We start from the raw sequence: 26960 nt of genomic DNA, 5'->3' as shown, positions 1-26960 counted from the left end.
AAAGGGCTTTAAGGTTTGGGCTGGCTGTATCCTGTTTGACAGTAAGAAAAACAATTCTCTGTGTGTAATATGCATCAAGCAGTAGGTAGAAAAGCAGTCATTCACAAGACATTGTGTAGGGAGTTTTGCCTTCTGCGTCCCAACCCTGTTCAGTCGCATCTCATGCTTCTTTAAAGCAGCCACAAGTTAGCGGCTGGTAAATTTTCATGAGAATCAAGGGCTCTTTTGATTATTTTGTTGTTTCCTGTTTTGATGGTACCCTGAAACTTGTCAAATGCGCGTGCTGATTCTCAGGGAGCCCCCCCGCCCCCCCTCCCAGCCGAAAGGCTTCGCCACCTGAGCACATTCAGGATCTCAGCTGTTCCCGCTCGGTACAGCGTGTCAGAAAGGCACTGAGTTAGACAAAATGCTTTAAAGGAAGTCCAGAAAGCCCATCTTGTCACATAGATGTTAGAATTTACAGAAGTGCAGCCTAACGGTGCACGCATACTGCCAACTTCCTTTGCGCTTTCCTGAAATCGAGTCTGAGGAGTGGAAAAGGGTAAAGGTGGCTGTACCTGTAGGCGGAGTGAGGTAATATGAACTGAGGCGCGGCATATACAGCGGCGGCCAGGCGAGAGGGAGAGGCAGAGGGAGATGAAAAGGCCGTGCGACGCCACACTGTGAGCAAACCTCACCATCGGCGAGCGAGGTGGGGAGAGCGAGGTGGGAAGAGCGAGGCGGCGCGTGCTTCCGGCGTGCGCAGGTGTGCACCGAAGCGGAGCCCATCGGCCCTCCTGACCTCAGCCACCGCAGAGATGGTGAGATAACATCCCCCCAGCTCACAGAGGGGGGGGGGGGGGGGGGGGGGTATGTCGCAAGCGTCTACATGGGACAGCAGTAATTGAAAAACGGGGATTGTTTGCTCACCTACAGTACCATGTGTACATGTCGACACAGGACCCAAAAGCCTGCTGAACCATGGCTGTGATTCTGGAGAACCCAACGCGTCTGGCCAGGGTCACCACCATGCTGCAGCCCAGGGCAGATGGTCGGAACATTGCATACAACATCAAATTTTAACACTTTGTATGTCTTTACGTCATGTATAAACATTTATGTAGCTCTTGAAAGAGATGATTCACTGTTCATGAAGGTTTCGCCAAGTTGTTCGTAAGTTCTTTACAAGTAGTACTTCATGATGGCAATTTAGTAAGTAGTAGAGTAGTAAGACTCTGTTAAGTATTTATGTTTTGCTATTTCTTGTGTCAAACATGCACCAACATTTAGGACTGAGTGCTGTCAAACTGAAGGAACTGTAACTGAAACATACAGGTGCTTTTTATCGCCCTTATCTGTGACTGTGGTCACTCACTTGGGGGTGTAGGGGTGTAAAGGTTATGTCAGTACTATACCCCTCACCCACTGTTAGTGTGGTTGGAACATGTGTGTCTGTGTGTGTCTGTGTGTGTGTTTCCCAGGATGGTGTAAGCTGATCCGGTGTGTGTTTGGGGGGTTCAGGATGCTAGCTCGCTCATTATCGTGGCACTTTCATTAAGGTGCCAATGAAATAATCTTCCCTGTCACTCCAGGCCCAGCGGAGGGACGTGACACGGCGTCAGCCCCCTCAGCCTGTCTCTGCTGTCTACAGGAAGCATGTCACAGCTCTTTGCTGCCAGAATCGCAAAACAAAAGACAAAGATGTCAGTTCTGGGGCCAAAAACCGATACAACATAATTACCGATGTTTTTTTCAGGTTGCGACAAATAAATGGGGATGTGAACAGTTAACTTGCATATTCTCCCCGTGTTTGCATGGATTATTTCCAGGTACTCCACTTTCCTCTGTGTGCGTCCTGTGATGCCCTTGCATCCCGTCCAGGGCGTCCCCTGCCTTGTGCCCCATGCTGCCTGGGACTCATGATGACTCTGAAATGGATAAGCAGTATGTTAAATGGATGGATGGGTATATATCCATGCCAACATGATGACACTCTTGGTATATATTTACAGCGTGGCTTTAAAACCTACTGCGATTCTAAGCTGCATGGTTTTTATGTTCTGCTGCAGTAAAAGTCATGATGCAATTGCAGTCGAACCTGCGGTTCTTCAAACTGTTAAACACGCAACATGTAGCATGCGACACAATAATTGGAAGAAAAAGAAGAGCGAATGCAGTGTGTCATTTGACAGGACAAGGTTCCAGGCTTGGATTTTATTCAGGACAAGCACCGTCCTTTTAGAAACTCTCCCTCCTCCTGGTAACACAGTTTTTAAAAGAATGATATACTAAAATAAGAATTCTTGAAAAATATTTTCTAGCTAGGACTGCCCCTTCTGCTGAATGTGTTTGTGAGCGTGGCCACGCGGCCTTTGTGCTTCTCCACCCTCCCTGTGCGCGTACACATCCCAAACCATACTGTGCGCATACATATCCCACGCCCTACTGTGCGTGTGCACATCCCACGCCCTACTGTGCGTGTGCACATCCCACGCCCTACTGTGCCACGGCCCCCTTTCCATGGTGCCCCCACCCTGTTCCCCTGCACCATCTCTGTTTGCTGATTATTGTTGCATTTGGTCATTTGTCTGGCCCGTTACCCGAAAGCCAGATCGCGCCAGAGAGGCAGGACCTCCACCCCTCCATGCATTTGGGGTGGGGGAGGGGGGGCATACAGCAACACCCTTGGCCCCCAGCCAGTTCCTCCGGACTGCTGCTCAACATCACATCCTGTATATTTAGATTCACTGCTCCCCAAGGACACCACTCCCACGTTATTCTCTTTCCCTGCCTTGCTTTCCCTCTTTCCTCGCTCTCTCCATCCACACAGCTGTTACTTTTCCTCATGTTTCACATTCTGGGGAATATGGGGGGGGGGCACGTTTTTATAGTTCTTGTGGATGTGCGTATTTCAGTGTGTGCACAAGGTCCCCGAGTCCCCAGCTGTCGCTAAGGCGCATAGGGGAACGGGTCATGATGCGCCCGTCCATCCGTCCAGCTGGCAGTGCTGGTGATTCTCTGTCCGTCCGTCCGTCCGGCAGTGCTGGTGATTCTCTGTCCGTTCGTCCGGCTGGCAGTGTGGGTGATTGTCCGTGTGTCTGTGCATCTCTCCGTCGCCTTGGAGGTCCGAAGTCCCTGACAGACAGACCACAGCTGCAGAGACGACAAAATCACCACACACCCTCGCCGCGCTCCACCAGCTGTTTGTCTCGGCCCAATTACTACATCCCCCCCATTGCTCCTCTAACTCCCCCCCCACAGCCCACAGCCCACAGGTCTATTTATATCTGTGTCCAGACAGAACAGAGAGAGAGGAGACTAATCACCAGAATTCAGCACTTTCCCTCCTTTTCAGACCCCGATTATTCTGGGTCCAACCTCATAAAGACACAGGGCGGGGGGGGCGAGAGGGGGGACGGGGGGCGAGAGAGCTGCAGCTTCCACATACAGCCCCCGCTTCAGGACGAGCTGTACGAGGTGCAGCGGAACATCATCCCTCCTGAGAACTTCCAGCTAAGCTAAGCTAAGCACGGTGATTTCATAACCCTAAGCGTCTGTTAAGTTTCTGCAATAAGCAGATAAGGTGCTTTCGGTCTAGCGGCCCCCCCAAATCACCAGGGTTGAAGCCAGTCTGAGAGGTAAGTGGGTCGACTGGACAGAGACATGGAAAGCCTGTATAAGCAGGTCCACGCTTTACAGTTTCTGCAGCGAGCCCTCGAGCACAGCCACGGCCAGGGGGATATGGTCCCTCGAACACGCTAACAGCCATGCATTACAGCAGGCCTTTTGGATGGGCCTTAGCCACTCTGATTGGCCGCCAAGGGAACACTCCACAGCCAGCTACTGCTCTGATCTCCAGTGCCCACCGTGGGCCAACTGAACTCAATGACCACCCCTTTTTTTCAAAGGTCTTTCTTACAGAGAGACAGGCTGCAGCCCTCCAGTTGGTTTTCTATTGCACGCTTTTCAGTGCACAGATATCTTTGTCATTCACTGCTGTCCACAGTAATGCGTGTTTATGCATTAACATCCCTCCCCCCCACCCCCCCCGCCTTGACGTCTCACTTTCCAGAAGATTCCAGATAATGTTGTGTTCCTCTCTGTCCTCACAGTCTGCTTCGTATCAGGGCCCCGTGTCTTTTTTTGTTAAATAATCTCTGTTCTTTTACTGAACAAAAAGATTTGAATACCCCCAAGTTACTATTTTTCACACATGGTTTTCCTCTCGATGGAATGGCAGAAGATAATGGGAAAGGGGGGGTGGGACTAGAGGAATTGCAGGAGGGATCCTCGGCTGGGGGCCCATGGACATTCAGGCATCACCTCAGGGACCGTTCCTTCATAGAGCGTCACAGTGACCTTAAAGTCACGGATATACATCTATGTTACTCATTTGTGTAACATTGAAGGGGGGGGATACTAATGAATTCATATGTGATTTGTTTATAATCAGACAAGGACACACCGATAAGTCTGGACTTGGGAAGTAACAGGCCTTTTGGTTTTTTGCTAAAGTGGGTCAGTGTGAAATCCACTTGGGCGTGAGTCCTTTTTCCCTAATTACAGTGACGTCATGGTAACCTATAAAACAAGCAGGACCCAAGTCCTCCAGAGTTATGAGGTTCTCGTAGAGAGCGTTGCTTTTGGTTCTAGTTACTGAGAAAAAAAAAATCTGTTCCTTCAGAGAGCTCTTTTTTATTCTGTTAAAATGCTTGAGTTCTCCTCTTAATTCCTGGGCCAAGAAGAACATCTCAGAATGGATGCAAACCATTTTTCTAGCCAATTCCTGCTTCATGCACACAGCGGGTAAATGAACAAATGTGTATCTAATTGTTGCGCGTCTGTGTGTGAGTGTGAGCAGGCAGCTCGGCAGACCCAGTGATTCGCACTGTCAGCTCCTGGGTTGTTCTGGGAACACTCTGCCACGCAGGGCTGAAGCGAGCATGTGGCACGGTAACGGGTGTGTGCTCCGCGGGCACAGTGCTGCATGACCACTGCCTCAGGTATTACTCCTGTGGAGGTTTGCCCAACAGCAGCCTGCTCGTTAAATACGCCTGAACCAGCATCAAAATTTCTCAATCTCTGAGACATTTTCAATATGGCTATTATCTTTAACACTGATATTATGGGTCTAAAACTGACCTAGTCTTCACCTGTTCTACTTAGATTAAATTATTATTATTGTTGTTGTTCTTGTTGTTGTTGTCATTACTGATACTGCTATGCACCTGTGTTGGCATATATACACTTTGAATAGTACAATCGTGGTCGCATGGTCCCTGGCTCTAATTTAGTTGTTTGTATACAGTACATTGTTGTATATTTATGTCCCTTCATACTGTGCTCTTATGTTGTGTGTATTGTCTGATCATGTTTGTACCACAATTTCCATTTGAGGGATTAATTAAGTTAAAGATAACACCACTTGACAGAGCACAAATAATGTAGTATTATACTGTTACTTATGTATTAATTAACCACAAACTAAGTCTTAGTTACATAATGATCTCATGTTAATGCATCATTAATTAATTGTGTCATATCCATCTCGTAGCAACCATATTTGTTCATGATTTGTACTTCAGTAGTAACTGAGTTATTACTAAGTATTTGTGTCCCATCAAGTAAAGTGTTACCAGCTCTTATCCTAGATTTTTCAACCAGTTGTTTCTAGGTCCAATGTGCAGGACTAGCAATGCGAAGATATTGAAAAGCCACAGTGCTCCACCAGCTACGGGTATGCTAAAGTAGTTCTCACTGTGACCCCTTGGCTGAATGTTGAACATATTCATGAATTTCTTTGCAGCTGTCTTGTATTTAAACCCAGGTGCTGCAACATCAGCCTTAAAACGTTGCTGTGTTCTTGCTTCGACTTCTAACTGCTTGTTTTAAATTTCTGCCACACTCCTGTGGTGGCATGAATCCCAGCAAGTCCGGAGCGTTCGGCCTACTCCAGCTGCTCCTTTCACACTCTGCGTCCCAGGCACTTCTGTCAGCTGGCGACTTGGCATTCGGTGCACAATTTCGTGCCACACTAGCTGTTATCGAAGCCTCGAACCCGTGTCTAATTTAGCGTTACCGCGAGAGCCTGCAGGGTAGCTCATGGAACTTTAGATTTTTTGTTTGTACCACTGAGCACATCTCACTAACAAAGCTCATGACCACCAGGGTGTGTGGCAACATGGCCTGACTGACTAGGCAGCATGGGTGCCAGGGCACTACCCTCCCCCCCTCACTCACTACCCCCCCAAACCTTCTGCTCTACCCCTCCCCCATAGGGTTGTTGAGGCCTTTCTGTGAGTAGAGTATGAAGGAAGTACCAGATTATGTACAAACAAAATACCGGAACATAGGCAAGAGACGCATATGAATCCAAAACACTGCTAATGTTGTTAGCATTACAGTGTGTTTGCTTGCCTGTGTATTTACACAGCACCATCAGGAAGTTCACCAGATGTTGCGGTATATCAGATAGCAAACTGACTGCAGTTAGAGTGGAGGACGGATTAGTACGCCCATGCTTCTGTCAGCTTAATATTGGCAATGTGGATTAGCAATATTAGCCTTGTGGCCTTCCAGGCATCTGTGCAACATTGTGTCTTCTGCATGGGGGGGGGGGGGGGGGGGGGCACTGTAAGATGCTGTAAACAGGTACTGCTTATACTGTGGAGGCACAAAGACTGACTTTGATAGTTTCAACCCTGGAAAATTAACCAAGAAATGCAGCACACCACAGCACTCAACATAAAACTGAACCCACTGTCACCATGCCGTGTGTCCGTGTGTCACTGTGCCGTGCGTCTGTGTGTCCATGTGTCCGTGTGTCACTGTGCCGTGTGTCCGTGTGTCACTGTGCCGTGTGTCCGTGCGTCTGTGTGTCCGTGTGTCCGTGTGTCACTGTGCCGTGTGTCCGTGTGTCACTGTGCCGTGTGACCGTGCGTCTGTGTGTCCATGTGTCTGTGTGTCACTGTGCCGTGTGTCTGTGTGTCACTGTGCCGTGTGTCTGTGTGTCCATGTGTCTGTGTGTCACTGTGCCGTGTGTCCGTGTGTCACTGTGCCATGTGTCCGTGCGTCTGTGTGTCCATGCGTCCGTGTGTCCTCCTGACAGCAGCACAGAGATCATGGACATTCAGACTGTCCGCACTCCCTGCCAGAGAGGCCTTTGCAATTTCACCCCCCTGTTGTGCATTTCTCACAATCTGCAGCAAAAGCAGCATCAAATAAGCGTAGATGTTCTGACAGGGAGACAAAGAGCACTTTCGGCACCAGCGCCTAAAAGGACGGACGTGCACATGGCCTCCCGCGAAGCTTCCCTCTGCACGTGGCCAGAAATGACCACATCTTTCAATGGTGGCCAGGCTAGCTGCTTCCCTAAACCTTTGGTTGTTTTCATTCAAATGAACGCCTGAGATCCACCTCCCTGAATTAGGGGCCTGTGTTTGCCAGGCAGAACCATAGCACAGACTCAGTGAAGAGTACAGCACAGTGGAAGGCACACCAGCTACAGCACCACAGGGTAAACATCAAGAAATCTTTTTGTGAACAAATTTTTATTCATTTTTTAAAGGAAGAAAACACAACAAGTAGGAAACATATAGATAAGACAGTCCCAAATTCCAAACCCACCTCCCAATCCAACAACCTTTATAGTAGACCCTCAGAAATGAGTGAATAGGTAATAATAATAATAAAAATAATAATAATAATGTACACATACAGTATATATACACATACACACACACATTCATAAGTAATAAGTCATAATTAATGTCTAAATGAGTATTTATATAAAGGACATCAAGAAATCTAATGTGTTCTCATCAGAGCGCATGCAGACTGGGACCCGGACGTGCAAATGGAGTGTGTCAAAGTCTATAGGCAGTCTCAGGCTTTGCAGAAGGTGCAGGAAGGCTTGGGTCATCGCTCCACATCAACATAGCCTTAACATAAAAAGCCAGCGTAAGATGTAGTGGGGGGGGGGGGGGGGTGTCGGTTGTGACTCAGGCTTTATGTCTTTCTGAGGTTTGCAGGACAAAGGATAGTGGGGGGGTATTTCTGCCCAGCGATGAGTGAAGCCCTCCTGGTCACAGCCGCGTTTCTGTATCACTTGCAGTATTTATGAAAATCTGACCTCAAGTGGCTTTATGATTCCTCAGAAACAACCATCCATCTCTGTTGTGTGAATAGAGTGGAGCTGCATAACCGTGTCCAGATTTTTCTTCTCCTGGAGAGACCAAGCATTATGTTTTCTGTTTACATGTGCATGTGTGTATATGTGTGAAGGTCAGAAGCAACGAATTGGGGGGGGGGGGGGGTGATCAGGAAGCTGGACAGTTCCCAGTATTGTGATGCACTGGTCACTCCAGGCTGTGTCCGCTCCCAAATTAGAGGAGGACGTTTAGCCTTGACACCAATGCTTCACCCCTCTTCTTACTTTTAGGTTGGGAGAACTGAAGGTAATTCAATTAGGAAATCGCCCAATCACACACCACAGCACAGGAACTGATACTAATTATGAACATACCTTGAGAAACGTTTCCTTGCAAGTGGAAATTCTTACCACCCTCTTACGGTCTTATTGTCAGTCTAGCTGAGAAAAGACACTTATGTTTAAAGGAAATGCGTGTTTGCGTGGATTACTGTGCCTAGTCCAACACAATGACTTAACTACCAGTGACAAAGACAACTATGCATTTATGTAAACAGATAGCTATCACATACGTTTAGATAAAACCAAACGACAACCAGGTGGTTTACAAGCATTGGGAAAACAACACTAATGTGCTCTATGTGGAGTTCTGAGTATTGTGCATTGTGACACTTTTTCCTTTTTGCAATAAATAACTAGTGTTGTATGTGACAGGGTGTGATTCTTGCCACCAGACTCCATGTTAATTTGCACCCTGTCATCCATCATGAACAGATCTGGAATACAACGGTCCCAATCGAACCTTCAGTGCTGTGGAGCTAAATAACAAACTGAGCTCCTCCATGTCTATATTCTTTTTTGCATTTATATTTTAAATTTAATGTAGAGACTTGAAAATGATGGCAACCAGAGTTGTTGCAAATATGTGCAGACAGAACTGAGCTTACAGAGGTATATATCTTGTGTACCATTATTGATTATAAGTTACCACGTTCAGTGACTCTTCCCCGAGCAGGACTGCGTTTCTCCATGGATCTATCAGTTGGAATATTTTGGTTGGACCTCACTGTCCAGTCTGTACTGGCTCACTGAAGTTTACAGCCATGTGATGTGATCTGTGCTCCAACCTTATGCAAAATGGCTGAGAGGCTATTCTACAGTACAGAACAGTGAATAAAGTTACAAGATGGATGCTAGAGGTTAAACAGATTCAATTGTTGCGACTGAATCTGATTCACGCAGTAATCTTGGTTTTGGTGTTACGGCTTAGAAAATAACTTCCATCCATCCATCCATCCATCCATCCATCCATCTTCTAAACTCTTATCCAATACAGGATTTCCTGCAGCCTCTCTGACGAAGCACTAAACACAAGGGTATGGACACCCTGCATGGAATGCCAATCCACTACAGGCTAGATATTTTTTTACATTTAATAATGTATTTTACAGCTCAGGTGAAATCAAATTTGTGACTTTTTTATGTTGGGTCACATGGTGGAGTGGGGAGCAGCATTATATAAATTTTTCAAAAGCTTGGCTTTTTACCCTGAGGTGGAGTTACTGAAGGATGTAAAAATATGTCAGGGCTACGGCTCGCCGCGCTCTCTCTGTGTGGGTTGCCGTTTAAGGAACTCCTCACACTCAGATTCCTCTGGGTGCTTCTCCAAAGCTGTTAAAATACTGCCTCATAGACAGCCCCCCCACCCACCCTCCATGCTGAATTATGGAGTTCAGTACCTTGGGATGGATTTAGATCATTATTGCAGTATAAATTTTACCCTGCTTTATTTGCCATGTTCCAGTATATTAATTTATTTGGTTCCTGAAATTTCAAGATTCTGAAAAGTGTTTGACCAAAATAAGTTATGTCCTGCCCCCCCCACCCCATTTCTCATTCTAGCATCTCTCTCTGTCATCTCTGCCTCAGTATCTTTGCCAGTGACTGTCCCTTTTTTTAGAGAGAAGATTGAATTACCAGGGTGAAATATGTCTCCATGTGTAAGTAATTATGCTGAGGCAAGAATGACTCTATTATGCTGGTGCCAGGCAGGTCCGGTGGCAACGTGAGCTGGTTATGACCATAGCGTCCGGCCCCCAGGGCAGCAGGTTTGGCAGAGCGCTTCAGGTGCCTTCCTGGGATATGTGGCTGGCCGGTGAGGCTCAAACGGTGGCCAGTATCCCGGCTGCGCTATTCGCCGGCTGTGAGCAGCAAGCTCACTAAGGTAGTAGAGGGCAGCCCAGTGAGACAGAGAGCCAAGGCACATTTATGTGGCCTGAAAGTGAAACCCCCTTCCCGGACTTTGTGTGATTGTTTTGACCAGGAGACAGAGGGTAAAGTCCCAGTCTGTGTGGTTTAATGCCACGCTCAGGAACGGTAGCGCTTCTCTACTCTGTACCCACCACAGCGATCGGTACTGGGGAGCGAGGGCCCAACAAGGGGCTGCGTTTTTACTTCTATGTTGGAGAAGCTGGTTTCAGAGCGGCGGAACGATGAGGGAAGGAATAAAGACGTGAACTTGATCTGAAAACCACAGAGCCCCACTGTCAGCCAACGAACCAGCCCAAACCAGGCTATCAAACCGGCTCACCCCTGTTTGCACAGCACCATCAGCAGCTAAAATCAGACCGCTCTCTGAAGACCTTTTCGGTGTAATGTTTAACAGGAGCACATGACACGCATGTGAAATTAAAGCCTTTCACTGTATAATTTAATTATTTTTAATTTAGTACTTTGCACCTAGATATAGGGTTTCCTGCTATTGTTTAAGTCTGCCTCCAGCTTCTTTCGAGTTGGTCCCTCCCCCTCTCTCTCTCTCTCTCTTCCACTCATGCTCTCTCACTCTCCTTTATGCTCTCCTCTTCTCACTGGTTCAGTGGAAGAAGTGGGGCCGCACTGACAAACTGCAAAACAGTGAGAGGGGAGACCAGCGGCGAGAGTATCTGTGCAAGCGTACGCGTGTGAGACATAAAAGAAGGGGGCAGAAAGTGAGTTAGCCTGTTGTGCCCATCTCTCTCGTGCTATCCTCCCCCCCCCCCCGCCGCCCCGGCTTGTTGTTTTTTTGTTTTTGTTTTTTTTTTACAAGCTCTGCTCCGGACCTCATGCCCGGTCCTCGCTCACCGACACCTCAATGGTTTCCAGGACTATATTGAGCCCGGACAGCCGCTAAGTTTCCTTATTGGATGTTCACGCCACAGGTTGGTAAGAGAGGTCCTTTGCTTGCACATGCTGATCTGTTTGTCAGCAGTGTACCTCGCATGCTGTGGGGGGGGTGGTGGGGGCCGATGTGGTGACAGGAAAGCGCTACTGATTTTGATCTCAGGTCACAGACGTCGGCAAAGTTATTTAAACCGATTTTAGTCAAAGGTGATAGCAGTTAATCAGGACGATTTACCATCTTGGTGTTGTTTGTTTGTCATGTGTTTGCATGCATGTCGGCTATAAAAAAAAGGGTACTCCATGCTGATGACTGCTGTTGCTTTTTCACCCTTGCTTGAGTTCATATAGTCTAGCAACTGCCTCTGTTATTTTTAAATCCAGATCTCTCAGGAACACGTTGAGCCTTCCAGGGCTAACTAAGAAAAGCCCTGGTAGGTTTACTGTTTTTTTGGGGGGGTTTTTGTGAACAGCCGTGGGAAAAGTCGTCCTGTCGATCGCAATTCCCCCCCGTTGGTTTTGGAGGTGTCTTTCTCTGAACCTAGAGAGGGGGAAATTGAAAACAGATACCATACACCCCACCCTGTAAGTTGGTCAGTCAGGAAGGGCCGTCAGTCTATCTAGCAAGACGTTTCGGCACGAAAGAGTAGATCCAAAACAGGGGATTTCCTAGGTTGGTTTGCTTTCGTTTGTTTTGTAATTTTTTCCCAAAGTTTGTGCTGGTGGGCAGGCCAGGCAGGGGGAAGGAGAGGTGGGAGTGGATTTTAAAAGGCGTGGATGGTTGGAATGAAGTGAGCTGTGGCTGGACTCGCTCTCTGCACCAGTGCAGCGAAGACTGCAAGTCTCCATCTGTCTCTATCCGAGTCTGTCTGTTCACCCATATGTCTTATGAGACCAGCAGATCTCTTTCCGTCTCGCCCCAATTTTCACTACTTTCTCCTGGGTCCGGGCAAAGTAGAATAATCCATTTACAACCCAAACGACATGCTGTCATCACTGTTATGGACACATGTAGACAAAAGGGATTTTAATTTAAATGATACACAGGATACACAGATGAACTCTTGCCTCAGAGTCGTTAAGTCATGGTCCAGATGAAGTGCAAAGGTGTGTCAGTCACTTCTGCACTGCAGTCCCGAAGCATTTTTATTTTTTAAATAGTATTTTTAATTAATTAGTTCTATGGGACGTCTTTCTGCATGGCAGCCCCTTGCCGTATATCACCTCATGCACGCTTTTGACAATAGCGATTACGTTCCAGTGTTTCCGAATGCCGGGATATTGGCGGCCAGTGCAGATTACAGCCCGCTGGCTTCATTGCTATAAGATGGAAACGAGACGCTCGTCACACGGCAGCTTGGGTTGAAGTTAACTGTCCAGAAAGTTAAATGTGAAACGCAGTTTTGAAAAATTATTTATCTAAATTATTTAGGTATTTCACATTTAAGTCACTCTGGATCTTACTATTTTAAAGTTTGTTTTAAAATTTAATCACGAGATTGCTTTTCGGTATACTATATAAGATGTATTCATCCCAAAATTTCCCCCTGTGATCAATAAAGTTGAACTCATTCTTAATGTAGGCAGTACAGAATAAAGTACTCGAAGGGGGGGGAGGGGGGGCTATGCGAAGGTGACGTTTCAGACAGTAACTGGACATACTCATTAGGATATTCGTACAAGTTCTTTCCCCGCTACAGTGTAAATATATGTTAGCCGAAAGATTTATTGAAAATTGAAATTCAGAAGTCGTATAAAAGGTGTACTTGCAACAGCAAGGAAGATTCATAAATGACACTTTACTTTGAGGGGGCTCAAGTTACTCAGTTACTACTCAAGTACAAATCATGAACAAAGTGACTACATGAAATATATGAGACGTTATGATCGATTAATGATAAATGAACATGGGATTTTGAACGTAACTAACACTTAGTTTCTGATTATTTACTACAATGAGTAAGTGTGTGCTACTACATTATTTGTGCCTCAAGTTTGTTATTATTATTACTATTAGTAGTAGTATTATATACATCACTCCTGGTAAGTACTGTAAACGGCACGGCACATGCACCGGGTCTTCACAGACGTAAGAGGGCCTCACGCTGTCCCAAAGCACTGACTTACGGACACTGTCGATCGTTTCGTTTATGTTAACGCGATGAAGTGGGACCGCTTCTGATTGCGTGGCTCCATGTGTTACGAGTCGACATGCATAATAACAGCCGCATCTATCAGCGCATTTTTCAACTGCTTAATATGACGAGCAACTGTGAGAAATTATCCTCCGACACACCCACAGCAACAACGGATCCTACAAATTCTTAAGTGTTTAGTACTGGAAAAGTGGAAAAAGCCATTTTCATTGATAGCTTATTTACAGAAAAGAGATCTATTACAATACAGCCGGTGTATTGTAAGTATAGATCGAATGACTGTCTTGTTCATCTTTTAGTATTTTTATTTAGAAAAACGATACACAAAACACCAGCACGTTTTCCATTTGTCTCTCTGCCGGCTCCTACTTCCCAGGTTTACATCCTGAAAGCCCTCCAAACTGCTCGCCTTTAGCTGAGCTGAACCGTAGAGTTGTCAGTTTTAAATGTTCGCGTGTTTTCTGATGCGTTAACGGAAAGTTATTATGTCGCCCGCCTCTTTGGGCAGTTAACTATAGATGATGCATCGCCCAACTAACACATGTTATTATTCTATAATTATGCGCTAAGATGAGGGGTTTTATATATATAAAAGCAGATGAATGCGTCTGCGATACGGATAATTCGAAGTCATTCATTCAAGATTTTCAAACAAGGTAAACAAAAATGCGTTCATGCTTTTAATCGTGCTAGAATTACGAAGTATCAGACACAGAATCCCAGAAAACATCGATATAAACTATCTGACATCTTTATACATGCACGCGCGTGCGCACATCTACACGTGCAGTACATCACACTGTATGTAGCCCCTCTGGTCTGGGCAGGAAATGTCAGTTTCCTGTCACCCAGCTCCGCACCTCCCACCTCCGTTGTGTTCATGAGAGATTTTTTCTTTTCACTGTACACTAAACACTGCCACTGGACTACACTTGCAGAAACCCCTTGAGATTGAGTGATCTGACAAGTGTGGTTAATTTCAACCCCGGAACCGCCGCATACCGCTTCAGTTCTCCCCACAGGGTCCCCATAAACCTTCATGCCTCCTTATGCAAGATGCTGTGCAGAGGCCAGAAAGGAGGATGTAGGGCATAGACATTTTGTTACTGGGTCCAGTCCCTGCTTCACTTATATGGCCCTCCGTTGAAATGTCCAAGAAAATCGGTCTGCAGATGATTTGTGACCATTTAAGCCAGGGGTGGCCAATCTTTTCCGCAAAGGGCTTGTGTGTATGCGGGTTTTCGCTGCAACTCCCTAATTAGATTACTAAGTAGAGGACTGATTGGCTGAAGAGTCCTCATACATGGGTTTGAACAGCTGATCTACAGGTTATCCCAAAAACCTGCATACACACCGGCCCTTTGCGGATAAGATTGGCCACCCATGATTTAAGCAGTAAAACACTTGTTCTTGCATTAGCATGATTGCAGATGATTTTTTGTTACTTCCAGAGAGGTTAAGTACTGTGTGGCATTTATTGTGGTTAACAAGTTAAGCTGGTATATCTCACTAACAGCTGCACCTCATCACATGATTTTCTATCAGGGGGATCAAGGAATCTGATCTGTTTCCAGACAAAAATCAGCTAATTGGTTGAAGTAGCAACCTTAGGACCTTCTTGTGATGATACTGTTGCTACAAGTTTCACCTTTGATGTGTAACATGTCCTTTGACAGCAACAGGTGGCCAGACAATCAACATGATTTAGCCATAGCTGTCACTGCAGTGGTAGGGGGCATTTCTGTTAAACTGGCACAGGAAAATGAGATTGGCTAACAGGGCCAGCCATGGGTATTCTAGCACCCTAAGTAAGATTCTGTGGAGTGCCACAGAAAACAAATTTTGTCAATTAATTTATATTAAAAACATTTCAGTAGCACCGGCTATCTGACTGCTAACTAGCTAGCTCACATTTGTTTCACAAAAAGTACTGAAATAGTAAAACCAGTATAACTGGCAGATATCATCTAATGCAACTAGAGGTATTTGTTTGTTTCACTTGTCTTTTTTGCACTCCCTAATAAAATGGCACCCTAGGCGATCACCTATGTCATGTATCAGGTAGGCTGGCCCTGTTGGCTAAGATACATGATTATTGATGTACAGCAGGGCTGCCCAACCCTGCTCCTGGGAATGTACCACCCTACAGAGCGTAGGGGCCGCCCTGATTAGCACACCTGATACAGAAAGCAGGCCCATCCTACCACATTGCTGGCTCTAATGCTGACATGCTACTCTGTATCAGGTGTGTTACATTAGGGCTGCACCTAAGCTCTGCCGGGTGGTAGGTCTCCAAGAGCAGGGTTGGGTAGCCTTCATGCAGCTATTGAATTCTATAAGAAGCTAGTTTAACTGATGTGAATTCTCATGATGCACCTGCTGTCAAAACATCTTTGCTGTAAAATCGTGGCTAATGCACTATGCATGTTGTGGTATACTGAGAATATCATTAGAGATGGGATCAGAATACTGTGGCTGGTATACTGTGCCCTGTAATGTTTGTTAGTGAGGAGTGTCTCTGTCTAATCACTTTGCTGATGGATTAAGTGTCGTTGATTAGCTCCCCCTACTTGGTAAACACGTTAAGAAATCTAACTGCAAAGTGACCATTCAAGGTCTATATACCCCAATACTTTGCGCTTACCATGCAAGTTAACAAACCTGCAATGCCAGAAAGATTATTTAATAAGTATTTCATTCTTTTTTGTCAATTAGTTCACAGTAAAAATTTCAGCAGCTGGCTGACACTCCACCTTGTGACCAAATGCACGCACTGCATTTACTCACCAGACGAAATCTTGTAAAGTGTTGAACTATATATGATAACCACTGAGCTTTGTGGTAATGTTGCGCTGAAGATGTAAATTTATGTCTAATAATCGCATTGATTCCCCATTTACTCTGGAGTAAGTATTTGGCATACAAATATATCTTTTAAATATTGAAATTCAGTTCTGCCGGTGTTATCAAGTGCGTGGCGATACTATAAATCTTGTAAATATAAAGTCCCACGTGCCTTTTCCCCCAGACGACACAGTGTCTTAAGATCGATGTTAACCTTGTTTTCTTCCACATCTTTAACAATTAACTTGGCGATTCATAAAGGGGACAGCTGGCTTGGTAACATACAAAGTTTTTATGTTGAAAGGTTTCATTTACAACGTACACATAGGCCAATTCAACCCATTTCCACTAAATAAACTTAAAAGGTTGCTAAACAATCTAAGTAAATAATGCATAAAAAACAAACAAAGATAATTACTGTTTGGTTTCGCTTCAAGCAGAAATGATCTTCTCGATTCAGCTATAGGAGGCCACCTACTTTACGGTCCCCATCTGACATAAGGAGCTCTCCGTTTAGATGACGCAGTACCCGATGTTTGGTTCTTTCTGTTTATATTCTGTTTGCTGGTCACACCCAACTATATTCCTTCGTCGTTATAGAAAATATAGATAAATTTTCCCGTGGCAGCTGGGATAGTCTTCAGGTGGTCTCATATCAGACTAGCAAATCTCACTCCGTATGGAAATACTAGTACAGGAGCCTCAGCCGCACTGGATCCGCATACATTACTATTTTCTTCGGATTACTTTGCTTGCGAGTGGACGTGCCGTCGGGATTTGCATATTAATGGTAAACTCATTTTGCAGCTGAGGTCTCAGATGGACAGTCTGTTTCCATCTTTAAAATAAATCCTGTCAGAAGGCAATCATCAGTTTTTGAGCATATATACGACTTTGTATATTAGAAGGACAGATTTCGGTTTTCAAATGCGTTAACGGCTGCTGTTCTGTCGTTTCGAGAAAAACATCCAAATGAATCATGCGACTTGGGGGATTCTAGCAAATTCCATCGCCGCGCAGATTGGGGAGGTTAAAAAGTGGAAAATGTGACTTTTTTTTGTTATTTTCGTGCAAATTGTGGTTTGTCCGGTACACTGCGGGGCTGTCCGTCTAAGTGTGAAGCGCCTGCACAGCGGAGCCATGGAGAGAGGAGGAAGAGACCTGACTCACCGCCCGAGAAAGGGAATCCCGACGAGGGCAGGGAGCCGGAGCCGGAGCCGGCCGCTTGTCATCCTCCGCTTTCTCTTTTCGTCCCCCACTTCATTGATCTTGTTGTTTTTGAAACGAGTAGGAGTTAGGTGTCACTTTTTCGGTTTTGAAGTGTTCTATTTAGAGCTGCGGTTACCATTTAATCTGTCGAAATTTCCCGGGATTACTTAAAGCTAACAATTTGGTTGTGCCGCAGATGAGCAATGCGAAATGTAGGTGTTGGGGAAAAACAATCGTACATTAAAAAAGTGAAAGTGTTTAAGATATAAATTGCTGCCTCACCCGGCTCAAGTCTCCTTCCACGTTCATTGGTATAAGCATGCTGGGCAGGCCGATATAACCGGCTTTTTAGTGGGAGCTGGAGGCCAAGGTAGGCCTACTGTTAGGGCAGGGGCGTAGGAACGTGGAGGGGATGTATATACTGCGCCTCGCTCCCTATAAAAATATGAACCTTTTCATTTTGATCATTTTTGCCCCCCAAAGGCACCCACACACAATATTCCAATATAAAAGTCTGTCTTATGCTATTATATTCTGCCACATTTATGGGTTCCAGTCCATAAAGAGTGTTTCAGTAAGTTATCTGCCGCAGCCTGTGACGAGAAGGAAAGATGACAACAGAAAAATGAGATATTGTACGAAATATTTATTGTTCACTTGGCTTGATTAGGTGATATCGCATTGGTAAGATCCAGTGAAAATGGTGAGATGGGTGATAATGTAGGCTATCATTTGGTAAAAATAGTGAGCCGTCAAAAAAAAAAAGGCATCTCTTTAAACTTCCCAGCCAGGGGGCGACGGTGCAACCTGCTGCCGGCTTTAATCCTGCATTCCCGGCCGTTCTGCTTCATTTTGTTTTTGGTTTTAGTGCATGGCGGTCCGTGAGATTTGCATTTCACACCTGTGTATCGACATGGGCTGAAAAACGTGACTTACGGATAAACTGAGATACTTGACACCTTTGGATATAAGAAATTTGGCACGAAGCACTTTGCCTATGATATGGCTTTATGATATTTACATTGCTGTATAAGGGCCAATGTCAGCCATGTTTAATGAGTAGATGAACTTTTATTAAATGATTAGTTGGGACATCTGGCCATGAATACGTCTACAAAATTTAATCTTTGTGTCAGGTGGTTCCTGACTAATAAGACATTTTGAGTTGTAGCGCCTCCTACTGTGTTATTTTTTTGAAATTTGTGGAGTGGCTTCAGAATGAAGCTAAATACAGCAAGTTTGGTGAGGATCTGATGTTCTGTTGATGAGAAATTGGTCATTAAGTGCAAAAATGACACGCAAGAATTTCCTTTGTAACATAGGAACAATTTCCCTGATCAAAATCCTTCAGACAACTTTTTTTCTGCATTGTCTCAGGGTGGTATAGTTCAAGTTTTGTGTAATTCAGATGGACAGTCTAGGACAAGTTCAGAAAATGTAGATTGTTCATATTATGCAAATTAGCTGAAAATCTAGCTGGAGCTTCATAGTCCCAATTTGATATTTCTTGGCATGAACCAGGGCATGTCTGGAAAAAAGAACTTTGTTTTTGTGACTCACGATTCCGGAGATATACTGTAGGCCAAAACGTAGAACATTGCGCTATAGAGCCACCATCAGGCCAATGGGTATGACTTTACGTGCCTGATTTTTTGTAATTTTTTACACTTATGTTGTCGTCCTTTATCATCCTGGCTGTTGTCAGCATGATGTGGTCATGGTATAAATGTGCAAAATGGCAAGTATCTAATTTGAGATGTTTCACCAGATGCGTGACAGTTATGTTTGTGCATATTTAAATGTATACACATAGATGCTCTGGATTCTCAGAGAGGGAGTTTTTTCTGGTCTGGGAGTAGTTATCTTGGAGTCTCAGAGCCAAACTACAACAACACTGCACCACACCCTCTCTCCACCCACTTTTTTCTGTACTGCCTCTTACTTTTTCTTCTGGCTCTTCTCTTCATTACTCTCTCTACCCCACTGCCCCCACCCATCCCTGCCCAGCCCTCTCACACCACCTCCCTGCCTGGCCCCAGCCATCTGTGTTGGTTGGGGCTGCTGCCTCTGCCGGCATTCCTGGCATTCCGGATGGCTTCCTGAGAGAGGGATCCCACTGCAGGCAACACACATCCTTGCCCCATTCTCCCTGCCGCTTGCTCCCTCACGCTTTCTCTCCATCACATTCCAGAATATCCCATCCCCGCTTTCGTTCTCGGCCTCACTTTCCCAGGCACTGCAAAAATAACGGCATTAATCATGTGCTATATATCCAGTGTAATAAATGTTGGGAGAGTTTATGGAGAATCAAAACATTTTATGAAAGGGTGTAGGATTGAAAGATGCAAGGAACACAAAACAAACTACCAATATGTTACAGATTCTTGTTGTATTGAAGGCAGCAGAAGGAAGGACAATGTAAAAAACATGAGAAGTGGGTAGCAATGACATTCACATACATATCATATTTATCTGTCCATTCATCTTCCATACCACTTATCCGGAACAGGGTTGCGGTGATCCTGACGCCTGTCCTAGGAATCTCAGGACATAAGGTAGGGGACACCCTGGATGGGATGCCAGTCCATCTCAGTGCACATATCATATTTATCAGCAGTTACTGTATATGCAGAAGAGCATGTGTCTTGTACAATTTCCCCTCTCTGCTTCTCAGATGACTTGGTTTTTGAAGGTTTTAGGATACCTTACAAGCTAGAGGTATTGACCGTCACAAACCAGATGACGTGAGGTTGTCATTGTAAATAAGATACTGCCACCCTGTACTGGATAAGCAGTTGGAACCTGGACGGATGGACTGCAGATGTTCACCTTTGTCCCTTGAGTATAAAGCAGTAAACAATTAATTAAGGTATTAAGAGACAGATGAATCTGGAACCAAACACAGTAAAGAAACACATTCATTTAGTCTATGTGCACAGCTGATGACAGTGGCTGATAACAGGATGATGAATAAGCAGGTTTCTTTCTGTGTATATCCATCCCCTTCACAGCCAACCACAGAACCTGGTTGCTTTGTGGAGGGGAAAAAAAGACTGGAAAATCAAGAGAAAGTTTATTGGCGAGTAAAGTTCTTGGCTCACTTTGTACATATTAGAGCTTGGCACCTGATAACTCCAACCCTTTGTACCATCTGAGTTCCAGAATGTTCTTTTTTATTTAAAAAAACCCACTAAATTCACTTAGGATTTCTTTCCATTTGATTTTTTTAATTCAAGAAATAACTGCAGATACCTGATTTCAATTTTAGTGTCCTTTAGTTAAAGGGGGGTTCCAGTCTCTGCCAGGGGTCCATGTTTCTATGTTCTCCATGTGTTGTCATGGGGTTTCCTCTGGATATTCTGGTTTCCCCCTCACTGTCCAAAAACTTGCTGAGGTTACTTGGAGTTGCCAAATTGTCTTTGTGGGTGTGGCTTGTGATGGGTTGGTGCCCCATCCTGGGTCGTTCCCTGCCTTGTGCCCATATCTTCCAGGATAGATTCCAGACTGCCCTGCAACCCTGAATAGGTCAAGTGGTCACAGAAATTGGATGGATGTCCTTCCGTCATACAAGTTGCTTGCATTCATTTGGGAATCAAGCCACAAAGACTTTCTATACTTGCTTGGAATGTAGTGAAAGTGAAGAACAGTGCTTTTCGTGACATGGTAGCAAGGTTATGTTTTTGTTGAAAATTCATGTTGGCCTATTTACGTATGCTCTATGCTCTGTCAGAAAAAAAGGGTACAGCCTTGTACAATTTTTTTATTCAAGGTGCAGTAACATTACCACAATGGTACAAAAATGTTCATCAGAATCCATTTCTGTACCTTAAATTAGACTAAAAGGTAAATTTACCTACAGCTATGGTACAACTGGCAGACCCTTGAGGGTACAGCCCCAGTAACAAGTAATTGTACATTCAAAGGCAGCAATTGGTACTTTTTCTCTGACAGTGTACCTCAGGGCCTTCCCCATAGCTGTTTTTCAGTCCTGACTAAGTCAGGGAGAACCCTGCTAGCGGAGCTGTTTCTTCGCCTCACGCTTATTTTTTGATGTCTGAGGATGCATGTCGGTTTGCCGTGAAAACCCGCGGGTGCTTCAACAGGTGGAGCCACAGAGCCGCGAAAGGTCTCAGCAGCGCAGGGAAGATTGAGGGAGCAGAGTCGGGTTGGGCGCATAGTTCGCCAATAGACTGCCCCGCCGTGAAAACAATGAGATACAGAAGTCGTGTTGATGTCAAGGCTATTTTTGGTGCTGCCCGCCTATTCTCGTTTCCTGTGGGGCTGGACTCGCTTGTTTTCGCCGCTCGGTCTCCTTGCGCTGCTCCGCTCGCTGTGCGTCCCTCGTCTCTTAAGCTCCTGCGCTTATCCGCATATTTAAGAAGCGGTTTAGTGAAATCAGGGAAGAGGATGAAACAAGCCACTTACCTCAGCGACGTGTCCGGCTCCTAATTAATACCATACTATTATACTTTTCCTGGTTTGTTAACGCTGAAAATGCAGCACAGTTAGAATCTTGCTTAGAAATATATCCGCACACGTACAAATTTGAAGCGTAAATCTCAAGTCTTATCAGGGATCTTGCTGGTAGGGTAATTGAAAATCTCATTTTAACACAAGGAATTTATTTCCGAAAGAAATAATACAATTTATAAATATTGAAATCGTACAGTTAGTGTTTAGTCTTCGGTCAGTTGGCATGGTTTTTCAGAAGAAGTGAGTCTTTTGATTTTTTTTATACATATTGCGAAACGACTCTTACAGGACAACATTTATGATACATTTTGACATATGTGCGACAAACGTAGGTGTTCGATGAAACAAAACAGGTTTGTGACACTCCAATAACATTTTGAAAACGCTTTCAGTAGCTTGTGTAATCTGGATTGCAGCTATATTAAAACGCGTCTTTGAATGCATGCTTGAGACAGAAGTAGGCTGCAAGAATAATCGTTCCATTGATGAATTAAAACATCACCCTCACCTTGTTTTATTGTCCTCACAGGTGGAAATACGGCTTTTGGTCCGACTATAGAAACGCAGAAACGGGACAGGTCTTTTGCGGTACAAACTGGTAAGTCATTTTAATTTTTCATGTAACGCCTGTAATGCAGTGACATATCAGCAGAATCAGGCAGTGAATCGCACAACATCCATGTAGGGCAGTGACCCGGTATATGGTAGTTGTAAAACGTTGTTTTTGCTTATATAAAAAAGCTCGAATATCGACATAAACCAATAATCGTTAAACTTACGTGAGAAATTTTAAATAACCAGCTATAATCTATTTCTCTACGTTCAATTAGGTTAGTTATTGGGATTGTTGTGGCATTACATAGTATATATAGGGACGCCCGGCAAACAGTTTTCTCAATATTATGTCATAAATTAGATTTATATGGATGTAAATATACTAGGAGGTAATATTAAACTTGTTGTCGCAGTGGTATTATCTTCAGTGGGCTAAATCGTGTCTGTGGCTTATTTAGCTACATATGTAGATGTAATTACTGCAATCTTGCTTTTCCTTCTTGATAAGACATTTCCCTCTCCACCCCTGGGTCTAGCGTGTTTAATTTTTTTACGGAACATTTTCTTAATTAAATTTAAAAAGTGACTGTCGTTTTTTTCCCCCTGATATTTAAGAAAAAAAAAACTATTCAGTATGTGATCTGCGTTCTGGTGTCGAGGACCTGCTCTTACTAGTATCTGTCAAACAGCATTTATCAATATTTTAAGTAAATACCAAGAGTTGCGAAGAGTGCAAGTTCAGTAGAATAAGGTGAAAAACGGCGTGTTAAATTACTTCGATCATTAATGTTTGGCCGAATTGCATGCGGATTCCCTGAGCTTAAATGCGGGCTTAGTTTTAATTTACATTGACTAGTGAATCACCTTACAGTAGCCTACATGACGACATGTGGATTGAATGGGGCTGGGGCGGGAGACCGTGCTCTACCTGCCATCGCTGTACCCGCTTTTATACTTAAACGGATTAGTCGCACCGGTCTGGGATCGGGTAACCTGTTACCACACAGGTAAGGCGATCCTTTTCCCTCTGTCTTCAGTGCCAGAGCACAGCTGGAGCTCAAATGCAAAACCTACATAAAAAGAATATTGCAAATCCTTGTTTTGTTCGCCGTACCACTAATGAAATGCATTAATGTATATAGGGAGGGAGACTGAAGGGCGAAAACAGTCCATGCGGACGTCATACTATACAGTACCTGTCCGCTCAGGAACGGCAGAATTGGGCGTCTATCACGCAGTTTCAACCAATATTTCAAAAAATATATATTTGTAGGCGTTCAGATGACTACCATTAACCGACCGTAGTTCCATAGCACGCAGTGAATTGAGATGTGCCTGTGCCCCCAAGGTAATAATTTTGATAGCACTCGATGGATTATGACGCTGTTGATTGTTACTACAAACTAACCGTAAATGAATCGGTTATTTATTTGGTCATGGCTAGTGTATGAAATCGCTAGCTGGAAGCCGAACGCTGGTCCACGCTGTTCTTGGCTACATTTGACAGTTTGCTCACTTCCAGAAGCGGTTTGTAAATAAAACTTTACGGGATTATGGAAGAAACTCTCTACACTCATTATGGAGTAGAAGAGTTGAGGGAATTATTGGGACTAAAGATATTTTAGGTCGCCATGTAGTTGCAAAAACAAACGCAACATCCCCACTAATATGGCGTAATGAATTACTGTAATTTTAAAGCATAACAACGTATTAAGATAAATAACAACAGAAACTGGTTTTAGTATTAGAAAATGTACATGAAAATATAAGTATCACTTAAATCTATTGCAGTGTAACTGGACAACTTGTGAGTTTACTGTGGTTGAAAATAAGGAATGTCTTTGTTTACTTTGTGATTAATAGTAGTTGTTTGACAAAGTCTTGGATTTTATGGGCTGTAGACTGTAAACACAAACACTTTAAATACTTCGGTTTGCCTGGGAGGAGTTCTTGTTAAAAGATGGATAAAGTGTCAGGCTTGTTTATGTAATGCTCCATTGTTTCACTTTAGCAATATTTACTGAAAACCACTGACCTTAAGAATTTAATGGGTATTCATCAGTCCATCAATTTCTGTACTGATTTTCAAGTACAAGATTACAGTGAACCTGGGGCCCGGAAGCGCAGGGCCCAAGATTAAGGAAACCTTGAATGAGATGTCAGTCCATCACAGGTCCCACAGACACAATCACATGTCATGGGCCCTTTAAAGACAGCAGATCACCTGACACCACTGCACAGTCCCTCCATATGACTTGCCTAGAGCATATGACCATGTTTGATGACCTCATCTACTAAGTTGTCCAGTGTTTTCCCTGCAGTTAATGAGGAGAATAAGGATCTGTATATCTCTTCATTGTTGCAGTGTGGAGGATATCAAATTACTATAATCAAAAACCTGCAGAGGTAATCATTTAATGCTCTTGGTGTTGGTTTAACACTGCAACCCTGAGAGAGATGCTTAGATGCTCACTAGTAATTTGGTGATTCCTTCATTTATCCATCTTCCATTATTGCTTATCTAGTACAGGGTTACAGTGAGAGTTGCATTAAGGGAACAGACGAAATGTGCTGTGACAAGGGGCAAAAAAGCATAATGCAAACCTCTATGAGCCGTTTTTAGCAGCTCTGCTTATCTTTCGGGATTTCCCCCTGTGTGTTCCCTTGCATTTAATTAGATAGCATGGATGGTTTTAGAAAGAGGTAGCAATTGAGAGGAGGAGGCTTCAGTCAGCTCTCCTGGCCATATTAGTTTCCTTCGAAAGGCTGTTTATTTTTTTTAATCACTAATAGCTTGAAAACCGTAAAATGTATTCCGACCGTGCCTGTACAGTATTTGCTTGAAGTACACCCTTGTTGACTTTGTCATAGATCTAACACACATGCTTGTGTTGTGTAAATCTTGAGCCTGTAGCTCAGCAATGTGAGAGCACTTCATTAAAGATTTTGACTTTACAAAAGCTGACCCTGAACCCAGAGGTTAACTGTAGTTGTACTTATTTTCACATGCAGTGTATTGCATGATTGATCACAGTGCTGAAACATCCTCAGACATTCACATTAGTAAATCTGGTGGAGCAGAATGGGGTGTTAATTTGGAAGGCTTGACTCAGTCCAAATACACTCTGCAATGCTGACCTTAAAGACTGGAATAAAAAGGTTACTCCGTACCTGATTCCATGCTTTGCTGTGTGTCTCGGGTTATTTTTTGGTTTAATTTAATATGAATGTAAAACCGTTATTAGTTAGTAGAAATGATAGTCTTTATCAAATTAAGATAATGGATCGGCAGTATTTTTAAATATATAACATTGTAAAAACACTGCCCTGGATAAGTAGTTAAAATATAGTTTAATAACTTTAATTATGCCATTCTAAAAATAAATCTTAAAAGTCAGACTTTGAAAGGAGCAGTTTGAAACTTTTATTTGGGTGTCCTTTCTGCATTTTTAGTTACATGTGTTATAAAAATCCCCAAAATCACCCTCTTTGCGTAAGCTCCACAGAGAAATCCTGTTAACGGCAGTGATTCAGCCATACTTACAGTAAAAAGCCACATAACAACACTGGATTTTTGGGAAGACGGAGAAGTATCTCTGGGAGGCAGCTGGCTGGACCTCGAGTCCATATTGCAGAGGACCCAGAAAGGCCACACTCTGTCCGCTGGGTAACAGCTTCCTCAGGTCGTGTGGCCACACTGTGCAGAATGACAGACACACGACTTGCGCACACACAGACGCACACAAGTGCGCACAGGCAGCGGCGTGCTATAAATACACACGCGTGTGTTAATGCAAACCTTAAGTGAGGCCATTTCGGAGGCGGAGGGCCCAAATGCTCCTGACAGCTGTGGATTCCGCCACCGCCTTCTCGCCCCGGGAGAGGGGCAACATGGGCGAGGGGGGGGAAGCACCGTAGCCCTGCCGCAGCCTCAGCACATGCCAGCGAGGAGAGAAGTCCATGTTCCACATGGCAGCTGTACCTTTAGCAAACGCCTTGAGCATTACTGCTGGGGGATGAAACGCTGAAACGCAAAAGGAAGCACGAAGCTTCTCTCGTGCTTTTTAAGCAGATGATGGGATTCCTGGGACATCTTCACTGAACAGTCACAGGAAAGCCGTTTAACGTTAAATCTGTGTGTTTTTCTGTTTCTCTGCTCCCTGGGGACATTTGGCGGGGGGAGCTTACCAAATTTTGTCAGCTGTTACTGTTCCGCTGCTCACCAGCGTCCCATGGGGTCTGCAGCAAAACCGTGGCTCTCGACAACCCTGGTGTTCAGCGCACTGCATTTGTCTGACACTGCAGTGCTGTGTTTGGGGCCCGCGCATGGTAAACGGCGGGAGGCCTTGCCTGTCCGTGCATGTGGCACCACCTGTACAAACGCACCACAGTCTTTGCAGTGGGTTCACGTCAGGGGACGGGGGAACCGCGGAACGGTC

At 44.5% G+C, this 26960-nt stretch overlaps 1 protein-coding gene and 1 long non-coding RNA gene across 9 annotated transcripts in view; one reads left to right on the top strand and one right to left on the bottom strand.

The window, feature by feature from the left end:
• Nucleotides 1-916: 916 nt before the first annotated feature.
• LOC111851689 (uncharacterized) lies at nt 917-17897 on the bottom strand. The gene is made up of 3 exons (XR_002840078.2): nt 17776-17897; nt 17455-17552; nt 917-1907 (listed from the first exon to the last, which is right to left on the bottom strand). It is a non-coding gene; the product is annotated as an uncharacterized lncRNA (long non-coding RNA).
• The window catches only part of LOC111851686 (histone deacetylase 7-like), a 44912-nt gene continuing 28946 nt past the window's right edge, over nt 10995-26960 (top strand). For 2 of the 8 annotated variants that reach the window (XM_072715400.1, XM_072715399.1), the window contains exons 1-2: nt 10995-11325; nt 22496-22564. The gene's annotated coding sequence lies outside the window, so the exon portion shown is untranslated. Of the gene's footprint in view, nt 11330-21585; nt 22320-22495; nt 22565-23393; nt 23529-26960 lie in introns of those variants that run through there. The other 6 variants (XM_072715405.1, XM_072715403.1, XM_072715404.1 and 3 more) reach the window with 4 other exon arrangements.

Source organism: Paramormyrops kingsleyae, chromosome 8 (genome assembly GCF_048594095.1).
Source record: "Paramormyrops kingsleyae isolate MSU_618 chromosome 8, PKINGS_0.4, whole genome shotgun sequence".
In the NCBI taxonomy this organism is placed as follows: Eukaryota; Metazoa; Chordata; class Actinopteri; order Osteoglossiformes; family Mormyridae; genus Paramormyrops; species Paramormyrops kingsleyae.
This window is presented reverse-complemented; position numbering and strand designations above follow the sequence as displayed.